Genomic DNA, 13636 nt, shown 5'->3' with positions numbered 1-13636 from the left:
CTTGATATATGCGGACCTTTTGAAAAGCCGGTCGGGCCCGCAGCCCTTGCATTCCCGGGCGCTGATCCTCGGCGCGCTCTCCCCCTTGTTCTTGTTCGTCGCTGTTAGTATCGGTGGTTCCGATGGCAGAGGCAGGCGCGAACGAGGGTGTCGGTGGCGGTGGCTGGGGGGGGGGGGGGGGGAGGTTCGGCAAGGCAGGGGCGATGCGGGGGCGGGGGGAGGGGATGCGCACAAAGGGCCGCCTGCCCACACAGGGAACAATCGCTCGCCTTTCCACCTCCTGGTCGTCCGCTCGCGCCGATTCGCGGGACCAAAAAGTGCCCGCCTGATGTAACGGCGCCCTCAGGGATAAATTCTCGGACCGGAACAATCCGGCCGTCCAGCCGCTACCCGGCAGCTATTCAGGATTTTGCTAAGCCGAGGCAAATCTCCGCCATTGTAACGAGGCAATAAACAGGTGTACTAATTGCACAAATACGAGTGATATGAGACAAAAGGAAGCCCATAGACTTTCTTTTTGCCGACTGTACTCGCGCATCATTTCTTCCAACCTCTCAAGTTCCTTCTAATATCCTCCCGCTCAACCGTAATTTTACGATGACCAGACAGAGGGAAACGCGCACAAAGACGTGCAAACACGAAAAACTTTGAGTACGCTGTCTTTCTCATTTTGCAATCCGTTTCATCGCCAGTTTAAAAATATTTGGTCTCCTTACTTTATCGCTCCCATGACTACCTATTTTTATTTCCGAATATTATCATTGCATACCGAAAGCTCTACAATTCCTTCTTGTATTAACTTTCCCATTGTATGAAGTATCTCGTCAATACATCGTTCCACATAATACGTATTTCAGTACAAAACACCCTTCCGAATCTCGACGAGGATTTATGAAGCAACTTCCTGTGTGCAACAGAGGATCTAGCGACATAAGGGAAAACGCGATTCCAAGCCAGAAAGTACGTTAGGTCTTCTCTGATTTCTACATCGCGTTTAATACTACTCTTCGCATTTCAGTATGAAAGTGGAATAGCATTGCATAATTTCACAAGTATGTCGTTATTTCGATGCAATCCGCGGCTAAACAATTTCTCCAAGACAGTGTGTTCCTTTAGTGGAACTCAGAAATGTTCACTAATCTTTCTTGATTTTAGTACCCTATATGGTTGTGGAGCCATATCAGGTTCACGGGCTAATTTCCTCGGAAGAGAAACTCATTGAAGGTTCACTCCACGGGAATTTTAGTATTCTAAGTATCCAAATCAATAGTCTGCTTATAACTTCTTAAGAAATTTCCTTTGTTCCTTTAATGTTCTTGGTACTTGATCTAACAAAATGTTTTCAGAATAAGTCAAGATGTAAAAGATGTGTAATATCTTCCGATACATTAATGGCGATCTCTACGTACCATTACTAAGCTTCTCCAAAAACTATGTCCGTATGTGTGGTTACTGAATATCATGTTTTCCCAGCCAAACGGAAAACAGCATGCCATTATAAACGAAGAGAAATTTTCAGATCAAAAATTATTTTTGGGCGTACACCAGATGAGTGTTTTAGTACTATTAAAACGCACACACACACACACACACACACACACACACACGCGTAACGTCGAAAGTTGCATCAGGCTTTTCGCGGATGATACTGTTGTAAAGAGAAGTCACAACCCTAGAAAATTGTAGCTAAAAGCATATGATGGCAGGGATTGATATTTGACCGTCAACATAGACAAATGAAGCGTACTGTTTTTAAATGGGCAGAAAGACACACTGTTATGTGCTTTCACGATTGGAGAATACTCGTTGGAAACGGTCACGTACAGTAAATATCTGGCACTAGGCGTACCAAGCGAGTTAAGTAGGAATGACCACATGAAAATAGTCGCAAGGTAGATGCCGGATTGAGAAATATTAACATAATCGTCAATAAATATAGTCTACACACAAGAGAAGCAATTTTCAAAACATAATTTCGTCTAATACTTGAATATTGCTTGTCAGTACGGAATCCAAATAGGGCAGGATTTTTAGACTAGATAGAGAAGATTGAAAGAACAAAAGAGCGTTTCATCACAGGTTCATTTAGTAAGCGCTGCTCAGCCACAAACAGTGCAGACGCTGGAAGAGAGACGTATCTGCATCACTTCGTCGTTTACAGTCAAGATTCCGAGTGCGTATGTTCCTAAAAGAGTCAATGGGTATATTTGTTCTTCCCACAATATCTCGCGGAAAGACTATGAAGGTAAAGTTACAGAGATTCGAGATCACACTGGTCTTACCAACAATCATTCTTCTTGCGGACCATTCGGGACTAAACAGGAAAGGGAGGAATTGGCAGTGGCACGCAAAGTACCCTCCGCTACTCACCATGACGTGGCCGATGGTGGATGTAGATGTAAACACAGAGAGGCCCAGCCAGTTCCATCCACTTGCTGCGACAGCTCCAACATGGGGCAAGAATAGCACGACTTTTGCATCGACAATTCCCCACTGTGCAATGCCTGATAATGACACGCACCAAAGCTACCCGGTAGAAGTCTAGTTGTCAATGTGCTACTGGTTTAAGAGCAATAAATAAAAGTCAGTAAAATTACCCTAGATAATTATTACAATAAGCATATTACATCTACATCTACATCACTCTCCGGAAGCCACCTAATGGTGTGTGGCAGAGGGTATTTTCGGTACCGCTATCCGATCCCTCCAGTCCCCTTCCATTCGCGAATAGTGTCGAGATTGGGTAGGAAAATCGACCGCTGGCCCAACAGGAGAGGCCGTGCTGCCTCAGAGTTATCACCAACATTAGGTAGAACCTCGTACCTGTTGCTAAAGCGTAGGGAGCCAGACTCTTTCGCCTTCCGCCCATTGCCAAGCTAACCCACCACTGTCTGTCACCCACTCTGGAGTGAGAACGGACCGGTCACATGTTGCATATCAGAAGCTGCAGCGACGTCCGGGTCACCAGGAGATTCCAGTGGCACCAAAGGTGTCGCAGGTCTCGTTACTGGCGCCCCGACGTCACCACAACTTTGAGCATTAGCTAGAAGTCTGTCGACGGTAGCCAACGCAGCTTCCTGCTGATTACGGACAGCAGCCAAATCTCCTTGTATTAGTTCGCAACAAGCACAGTTCCTAGCCATATCGTACTGTCTATAAAATAGATATACGGCCTAAAATGGCGCTACTGCGTTTTAAAATATACCAAAGGAAAACAAAGTAACACTAAAAGTTGCTGTGCAGATTTCTCACTGTACTCTGAGACTGCAAGCTATTAAACAGAAATAAATTTCTCTAGTGAAGCTGATGTATTTACAGATGTCTGTTATTAGAAATCCTGTTTGCCAAAAAGTTACTGCACGAGATAAAATATTCAAACTAGAATGCGCTGATATAAACTGTGTGCTGTCTACTAGCACAAAATTAAAACTTAGTGGCGTGACGAAGTTTCAGGCGACGGGAAGATTTACACTAGGAAGCAGCCCTACACAAGGATATTCACAAGACTTAACGCAAAAACAAAAACTACGGTTAATTTTCTCACTACTAGTCTACACAGTAAAATACACATGTACAGTTCACGTCTTTGCAGAAGCACGTGAAAAATAACAAAGACTAACTTAATTTACAGTTTATCAGACGAGTGCTGCTGCTGCTCTGCCTCTCGGCTCTGTGGCTGCCTCTACACTTTAGTTGACTTTATTTGTACGCTATCATAGAAATTTCAGGCAGTAGTAGCCGACCGAGACAGACGCAGCAACAGAGAAGTAACTGCCTTTGTGACATTTACGAGTTCCTAACCAGGAGCGAATTTTATTATATCATCTGTGTGATTTAATAGTTTAGTTTCTTGAGTTTCTGCGTGTGAATGTAATATCTAATAGCCACTGTCCGTTTTCGTTTGCATCAGTCCCTAGTCAGGGACGAATTATTTAGTTTCACCTGAGCGCTTCCGTAGTTAGGTTTTTGAATATCTGCGTATTATTAGACACAGTTCCTGCGTTTTCGTCAAGGTCTGCAGTAGAGTTGTGCAACACGTGCCGATAGTCCGTTTATCTGCATAGTTCACTTTTCCACGGTCCTTAGTATGGACAGGGACTACCATTGTTGTGTGCAGATGCGAGCCGAGTTGGCGACACTTCGCTCTCAGCTTCAGGCTGTGATGGCTTCGGTTACATAACTTGAGGCTGCAGTAGATGCGCACAACTGTTATGGGCCGGCCGTGGGGATCCAACGGACGTACAGTACGTCCGAGTTCTCCGATCGGTCCTCACCGGTGACCAACCCCATTACTGCTCGCACTGAGGCTGACCCCTCACCTGTGGTCGAGTGGGAGGTCGCCCCAGGGCGAAGCAGGCGGCCGCACGTAAGGCCTCCCCAGTTTGTCTGTCAAACAGGTTCCAGGTGGTTGTCTGTGGCTGAAAATGTCGCTGAGCCAGATACTTCGCCTGTCCTGTTTCAGAGGAAACCACTCAGCCTGCAAGATCCGGGTAATCACAGAGGATGGGATTGCTGGTGGTTGGGAACTCCAACGTTAGGCGCGTTGTGGGGGCCCTTAAGGACTTGCCTGGCAAGAAGCGTAAGAAAACCATTGTGCATACAAGGTGGAGTCATTCCAGATGTGGAAGGCCAGATGCCATGAAGAGCACAGGATGCAGCCAACTGCAGGTGGTTGCTCACGTCGGTACCAGTGATGTGTGTCACTTTGGAAGTGATTCCATCTGGTTTCGAGCGGCTAACAGAAGTGGTAAAGGTTGCCAGTCTTGCTTCCAAAATGAAGGCAGAATTGACCATTTGCAGCATAGTCGACAGGACCGACTGCGGACCTCTGGCACAGAGACGAGTGGAGGGCCTGAATCTGAGGCTCAGACGGTTCTGCGACCGTATAGGCTGCAGATTCCTCGACTTGCGCCAAACGGTGGTTGGGTTTCGGGTTCCACTGAATAGGTCAGGCGGCTACAAGGCTAGCAGGGGCTGTGTGGCGTGGACTGGGCGGTTTTTTAGGTTAGAGGGTCTCGGGAAAACACAAGAATGGCTTCAGTCACAAAGGGTACAGGCCAAACACATTAAGAACGTAGATACAGAACCGTTGGTATAGCAGTCGTAAATTGTCGTAGCCTTGTTGGAAAGTACCAGAGCTTCATGCGCTAATAGAAAGCACTGATGCTCAAATCGTTATAGGCACTGAAAGCTGCCTAAACCCGCAGATAATCTCAGCCGAAATTTTTGAAAAGAGCCCAACGGTGTTCCGAAAGGACAGGCTAAACACGGTTGACGGAGGCGTGTTTGTTGCTGTTAGAAGTAGTGTAACTTGTCGCGAAATTGAAGTAGATAGTTCCTGTGAGTTAGTATGGACATTGTTGGAAACCGGAATGAAATAATAATTGGGTCCTTTTACCGTCCTCCCAATTCATTTGGTTGCTGAAAGGTTCAAAGAAAACTTGAGTTTTATTTCAAACACCTACCCGACTCATACGACAATAGTTGGTGGTGTCTTTATTTTACCTTCGATGTGTTGGCGAAAATACATGTTTAATTCCGGAGGTACTGATAAAATATCACCCGAAATTGTTTCCTTTACAAGAAGTGTAGTGGAACCGACATTGAGATCATTGTCTGATTACATGACTGTCCTTAGTGCTGCACTCTTCTGAACTCTGCACGGTGAACTGGTGTCTTCCTACCTTGCAGGCCGTAGGTTCAACACAAATTCCTAAAACACTCACATGGCGTCCTTGCGCAACTGTGGTGGAAGATAGCGCAGAACCAGTCTCACACATGTTAAATAATGGCGAACCTGCCTGGATGCTGTGGTAAGGTGGTTGACCATAGGTAAATAGTAATATAGAAAAATATCATCTTAAAATTTTTTATACTATATTTCTGTGTTGTACCACCCACTGTTAATATCAGTGGCTACTGACAAGTGAATAGGGAGACAGAGACGTGCAATGCACTGAGAGATGTACGCAGTATCCCTGTAGTATAATAGTCAGGTTTAAGTTTTTCTTGCAAGTGTGTTTGTGACTGGCGCAGCGATGATAAGTTGGTTCTTTCCTGACTGGTTAGTGACGGTCGTACAGTCTTGTTATTTTGTCAATGGAACTAGGAACAGTAGAGAAAGGGGGAAGGTAATGCGTTTATGGATTGAGTAAGGTTGTACGATCGCATGATTACGCGAGTAGGGCGCGTCAGTTAAACTGGCAAATGCGGGAATCAGAGAGATTAGCAATGGCAGATCGAGACCTTGACCGAATTGAGACTGGCATCCAGCAAGATAACGTACGGTAACCTCAGGACGGGACAACATACGACACAACGCCATGAGAAATAGGACAGAGGGTGCAGCAGAACGTAAGTACCCTACAACAAGGCGCTGAAAGCGGCTTTCGCACAGGAAGATGGCGAACCGCTTCAATAGGTAGAACCCATAACACATGTAATAAGACCTCCATCACAACCGACTACAGGCGATACAAGTCGAAATATGTCACCGAATGGTTCACTGCAGTCAGTCGTGGACAGACACGAGACTATAAACGCAGAACGAAACGCTTTGGAGAACAAGGTAGTAGGACCTCTTAACTTGTCGTAAATTCTCCAGCAATTAACGTGCACCATAACGATACAAAGCAGAGAGATAAAACAGATACGTGAACAGAGGGTGGGAACAGCGAAACGACTGTGTAAGATCAGTCAACAGTTAGGTCACATAGAGGAAGAGGCAAAAGAATCTCGAAATGTGATTGTAAACTTAATAGCAGGTCACACGCTATTAAGAACAGATATTGACAAGGTCCAAGAGGACATACAAACATTGCGTGACGACATGCACACTGAAATCAAAACATTACGTGATGATACTCATGTTGAAACTGAAAGGATAATCAAACAGATTAATGCAATTACACGCCAAGCGGCGGCCACAGCACGACAAATAGTGTAGCAAAAACGCATAAAGAAGCAGTTCTGAAGAGGTATGATACTCGTATTGCGAGAATAGAAGCAAAAACGAAGAATCAGTTCGAAACACTCAAATAAAAACTGTTGCGAATTATACGAGAGTGAAGTGATCAAGATCATACAAGCTCTGAATCCGTAACAACTTCTAACTGCATAACGTCACCAGAGAGGCAAGAAGTTACACAAGGAATGAAAAAAGATATCACACAAGCATGTACAATTTCAACCACAGGTGGTGAAGAAGTTATGCGATAGCCGACCACTTGCCATGCCACAGTCACGTTTCGAAACTTGCGAAGAGCAGACGACACCACGGAGACATCGGGTATCACAAGAATACTTTTCGGAACAATTTGGACCACATGATGGAGTGAGAAGATTAGCCAGGCAAGACACCGAACCAACACGTGACACGGAAATGCAAGGTCGCGCAATGCATACCACCACTCGCGCAAAGCCGATGGAAGAAAGTCATTGCGTTCCATTACAGCGATATCATCCAAGACTAGGCGAAAGTTACAGTGGGCAATATCCAATGGATTTACCACAACCTGAAAGATTGACACGCCACATGATCGGCAACAGAAGCGGGGTTCATTCTCGAATTTCGTACAGTACCATGACGAGGTACGATAACGATCATTTCCTCACTGTAGGGAAGTTTCAGCATTTCCGTGAAGGAAACTCACTGCATCCACCAAATTTCATTGATGAATTCGGAGTAGGGCTACCAGAACATTGGACATCAGCACACAAACTAGACTTTATATGTGGCCATACGTCTGGAACAGTGACAGTAACGATGCAAAATGTAGCAGCTTCATGTCGATCATACGAAGATTTCACAGATAAGTTTCTCTTACGCTATTGGTCGAGTGAAGCGCAAAATAGAATAAAGTATTAACTACTGCAAAATCCCTATTTTGTGAATTCAGGAGAGAATTTTTTGAAGCAATGTCAAAGAAACCAATGTTTGGATGTGCCATATAGCGATGGAGAGTTGATCAAATTGTGTACCATGAAGCTGCCAGAAAAATACCAACAGTCACTGGTAGGGCGTGGAGGCAACGACGTGGAAGCCTTCAAGGAAATTTTGAGAGAACTAGAATTAATATTCTTGGGAGATGAGGCAAGCGAAAAGGGAAACACTCGTGAAAACGCGTACGAAAAGACCACAACGTATGCCAGATACCTCATGAAGAAATGTCAGCTATTACGAACCGCACGATAACTTCGCGACAAGAAGTGACAATATAGATTCCAACAAAGAAACGGTTACGGGACAGAAAGTGGCAACAGTTATCCACGCAAGAAGACAATAATTGCTACAGTGGGAATAACGGCCATTGCAGTAGATATTGGAGGACAAACAGGCCGACAAATTACCAGGAACGAAACTCATGTCACCAAGTCTGACAAAGGAAGGACCGAAAGAAGACTTCAAATTCTACATCTACATCTACATTTATACTCCGCAAGCCACACAACGGTGTGTGACGGAGGGCACTTTACGTGCCACTGTCATTACCTCCCTTTTCTGTTCCTGTCGCGTATGGTTCGCAAGAAGAACGACTGCCGGGAATCCTCCGTGCGCGCTCGAATCTTTCTAATTTTACATTCGTGATCTCCTCGGGAGGTATAAGCAGGGGAAGCAATATATTCCTCATCCAGAAAAGCACCCTCTCGAAACCTGGACAGCAAGCTACACCGCGATGCAGAGCGCCTCTCTTGCAGAATCTGCCACTTGAACGCTCCGTAACGCTATCACGCATACCAAATAACCCTGTGACGAAACGCGCCGCTCTTCTTTGGATCTTCTCTACCTCCTCCGTCAACCCGATATGATACGGATCACACACTGATGAGCAATACTCAAGTATAGGACGAAGGAATGTTTTGTAAGCCACCTCCTTTGTTGATGGACTAAATTTTCTAAGGACGCTCCCAATGAATCTCAACCCGGTACCCGCCTTACCAACAATTAATTTTATATGATCATTCCACTTCAGATCGTTCCGATCGCATAGTCCCAGATATTTTACAGAAGTAACTGCTACCAGTGTTTGTTCCGCTATCATATAATCATACAATAAAGGATCCTTCTTTCTATGTATTCGCAATACATTACATTTGTCTATGTTAAGGGTCAGTTACCACTCCCTGTACCAAGTGCCTATCCGCTGCAGATCTTCTTGCATTTCGCTACAGTTTTCTAACGCTGCAACTACTCTGTATACTACAGCATCATCGCGAAAAGTCGCATGGAACTTCCGACACTATCTACTAGGTCATTTATATATATTGTGAAAAGCAATGGTTCCATAACACTCCCCTGTGGCACGCCAGAGGTTACTTTAACGTCTGTAGACGTTTCTCCATTGAGAACAACATGCTGTGTTCTGTTTGCTAGAAACTCTTCAATTCAGCCACACAGCTGGTCTGATATTCCGTAGGCTCTTACTTTGTTTATCAGGCGACAGTGCGGAACTGTATCGAACGCCTTCCGGAAGTCAAGGAAAATAGCATCTACCTGGGAGCCCGTATCTAATATTTTCTTGGCCTCATGAACAAATAAAGCGAGTTGGGTATCACACGATCGCTGTTTCCGGAATCCATGTTGATTCCTACTGAGTAGATAAGGCCACCAAGCTCTGATAAGCGTGCGAATTGACGAGAGACCGCCCAAGCCAAGGAGAACAGCGCACCTACCCAAGCAAGCAGCAGCAACGTAACGGGAGAAAGAATCCCCCTATCACAAGAGGTGAAATATGAAGGAACAGAACCACAGGGACCGAGAGAAGTCGAGACACCGTGAACATCTGGTTGGACAGGAATTAGTTGGGAAGATTTCGCAAAAAAAAAGACTACCGGAACAAAGTGAAGCAGGCGTGACGGGAGTTGTAAAAAGGTCAAGTAATTAGAATTGCAGAGTTATTTAGCACTGAAACAAGGAAGAGCCTATTCCAAGAGGATAACGTACCATCGAGAAAAATAAACATTTTGTCATGACAGGTAATAAATGAGGCAGTAGGATCGCAAAGATCAAACGAAGGCAGGAAAACAACAACATCACGCTGGTGAGAAATTAATTAGTAGGATACCAATGAAGGAAACGAACTACTGACCAGTGAAAACGAACTCAAGGTAGCGTCAGTTTTGAGAGCATTAAACTTCTCTTTGACCCAGGGCTGTACAGTATCAAACACAGGTGGAAGAGCAAGAGTCTACCAGACCTAAGAAACGATGTTCCATCACTCAAACAAAATGATACAGATAGAATGAACCGAGCATAGAATGAGATAGGTAACAGTTTCGGACTTCAACATGTAAACCACGTTAAATGGTGTGAAGAATAATCACTTATAGACATCAAAAATAATAGCAAAGTACCTGTCAAGTACGTTTCAGACAGGACGTGACCAGGTGTCTGAGGAAAAAAAGAGACAGAGAAATGAAAAGTACCTTCAATTTTAACATGTAGCAACTACCATGATATACAGGGTGTTACAAAAAGGTACGGCCAAACTTTCAGGAAACATTCCTCACACACAAATAAAGAAAAGATGTTATGTGGACATGTGTCGGGAAACGCTTAATTTCCATGTTAGAGCTCATTTTAGTTTCGCCCACCTACGCTCAATGGAGCACGTTATCATGATTTCATACAGGATACTCTACATGTGCTGCTAGAACATGTGCCTTCACAAGTACAACACAACATGTGCTTCATGCACGATGGAGCTCCTGCACATTTCAGTCGAAGTGTTCGTACGCTTCTCAACAACAGATTCGGTGACCGATGGATTGGTAGAGGCGGACCAATTCCATGGCCTCCACGCTCTCCTGACCTCAACCCTCTTGACTTTCATTTATGGGGGCATTTGAAAGCTCTTGTCTACGCAACCCCGGTATCAAATGTAGAGACTCTTCGTGCTCGTATTGTGGACGGCTGTGATACAATACGCCATTCTCAGGGCTGCATCAGCGCACCGGGGATTCCATGCGAAGGAGGGTGGATGCATGTGTCCTCGCTAACGGAGGACATCTTGAACATATTCTGTAACAAAGAGTTTGAGGTCACGCTGGTACGTTCTGTTGCCGTGTGTTTCCTTTCCATGATTAATGTGATTCGAAGAGATGTAATAAAATGCGCTCTAACATGGAAAGTAAGCGTTTCCGGACACATATCCACATAACATATTTTCTTTCTTTGTGTGTGAAGAATGTTTCCTGAAAGTTTGGCCGTACCTTTTTGTAACACCCTGTATAGAGTTTGCAAAGGTGAAACGGATAAATCATGGTCTAATAGCTTGACATACCAACATACCACACCACGACACCACACATAACGAATACAAGGGGCCCCATTAGCTTAAGATATGAGGAGTAAGTAGGAACCTGATAGAGAAACTAGAACTGTAACGCAGAGATAGGACGCTGTACCATGTAAATAATTTCTTAAGAGGTGTAAATTAGGCAATAGGCATAATGTAGTTTATAATAAAAGATTTTTGTACCTCCTGCAAGAAACAACTGCCCACGACGATGCGGTGACCGACAGTTGAAAATATATATGGGACGTGAATGGACAGGATCAACGGTTTTTTACGATACAGAAGCGTCAGGAATGGCTTGAAAAGGTTGGTGATGTGTAACCATGGCAACCCTTGTACTTAGATGCGATAGCAACCTTGCCGTGATAAAAAAATTACGAGAAGGTTGGATGAGCAGCAGGAGATCGACGTTGCGTCCAGGCCAAGCGAGGATTCACTTTCGGCCGGAGTCGGAAGGACGATAAGGAATGACGGGCCACAAAAAATGGAACAGCAGCCAGCGCACGGAATAAAAACAAAATGCCTAACTGTGACCCTGGCTCAGCTAAGGCACAATTTAGCACAGAAAACTACAAGTAAAATCGCACTGTCGCCAGCAGACTGCGATATTAGACTGAACTACAGAGCTGGAGGAAAGTCAGTCAATGCTGAACCACACTTCCTAATAAAGTGAAACACTAACAAACGAGAGACATCAAAACAACTTGTAATGAATAATTTCCCCTATCCTGTCCCGAGAAGAGACAACGTTCAAGTGAGAAGAAAGAAAGATGCTAGGAAGAACTGAAGATGAAGAGTCCCAAGACTGATGTTGAAAAAAGAAGATGTGATAAAATATTTCAAGATATGCCTTTCCAAAATACCCATCCTATTGTTAATAAACTACCTGCAAAGTGCCATAAAAATATAAATACCTTCAGCAATGGCTTAGGTAGAAATATACACTTTTTAAAGCCAAGAATCCATGAGACTAAAATTTCCACATTATTATGAAGTCCACATCAAAGTACGGCAATATCCTCTTGAAAAACTTGATAAAGAGCGACACTGCCCATCCAAATGTTTGCCAACAAATGTCTTCCACAAGTCCTTCAGCTTCGTGCAAAAACAATCGTCCCCAACCTAATGCAAGAACATTTGTAGGCACTGTATGAAAATAGTGGTCAAAATTTGGTAAAGATCAGTGTCAGACAGTAAAAAAGATGCAAAAAGCACAACAATTAACATAAGTCTTTGATGTATTTATACCGATTTGATGCAATTTACATCTCTCTATACAATATATGTAAGTGTCTGAATAAGAACTGTATAACAGCGTTTTCATAATCTTTGTTTCATGAGTCATGCAGGAGAAACCTTTTTGCAAAGAAATGTTTTATGTACTTACAGTGTTAGTTGGAATAATATATTAAAAAGAAAATCTATATATAAGCAACATTTTTGTAAAGTCAATTTATGGTTTGTGAGTGTAGTATTTTAAAATTTTATTCGTGCATAATTATCAACATAAAATTTCTTAAAAACCACATCATCTATTGCAATAATATTTTTAGAGTAATATGTGTGTATGAACATTGTTTGTGACTATAATATTTTTGAATTTTGCTTAAATCATTAATATAAGGTTTAAAATTTTGACATCAGTAGGATTCGCTAAGGAATTAATTTGACGCTTACATTAGTTGTTAGAATCATAATTTTTGAAAAACAGACAACAGAATGTAAACATTGTACTTTTATAGTATGTATAAAGTCATTTAACTTTTTAGCTGATTTAAATTGTAAGTGGTTGAGAAAATTGCATTAAAGATCGATGTGAGATGTTCCTCATCTTCGATATAAAATCTAAAATATACACAACACATTTAAATAAATAAGAAAAAGATATTGATACCAGTATTAACAAAAAAAGTAATAGTCTTCACTTAAGGGAGCCAAGTAAATCATTAACAAAGTTAACCATGTTAAAAACTAAACTATACACACCAATAGAATTAAATAGAATAAGCACTATAGTAAGTCGCTGACCAATATTCAGTTCTCGAGAAAAAGCATAATTTTTGCAGAAGGGTGGTGATATGTAAGGCATCAAACAAATAACACACCTTGCATTGGTATGTCACATGACATAGTTACATGAAACTGTAAGAATCTTATTGATGGGCAAATTGAATAAGCAAGCCGGAATTTCGTGAATATAAACCACTAACACTCACACTAGTAATTGCACGCAAATAATTTCCCGGACTAGAGCTTCGAGATGCAGTTCTGAGGGAAGGAGAATTTTACTATGGCAATGCCCATCCCATGTACGCCAAAAGCTTCAGAGTGGGACATCC

This window comes from Schistocerca piceifrons, chromosome 8 (genome assembly GCF_021461385.2).
Source record: "Schistocerca piceifrons isolate TAMUIC-IGC-003096 chromosome 8, iqSchPice1.1, whole genome shotgun sequence".
Lineage (NCBI taxonomy): Eukaryota > Metazoa > Arthropoda > Insecta > Orthoptera > Acrididae > Schistocerca > Schistocerca piceifrons.
Note: the sequence above shows the minus strand (reverse complement) of the source record.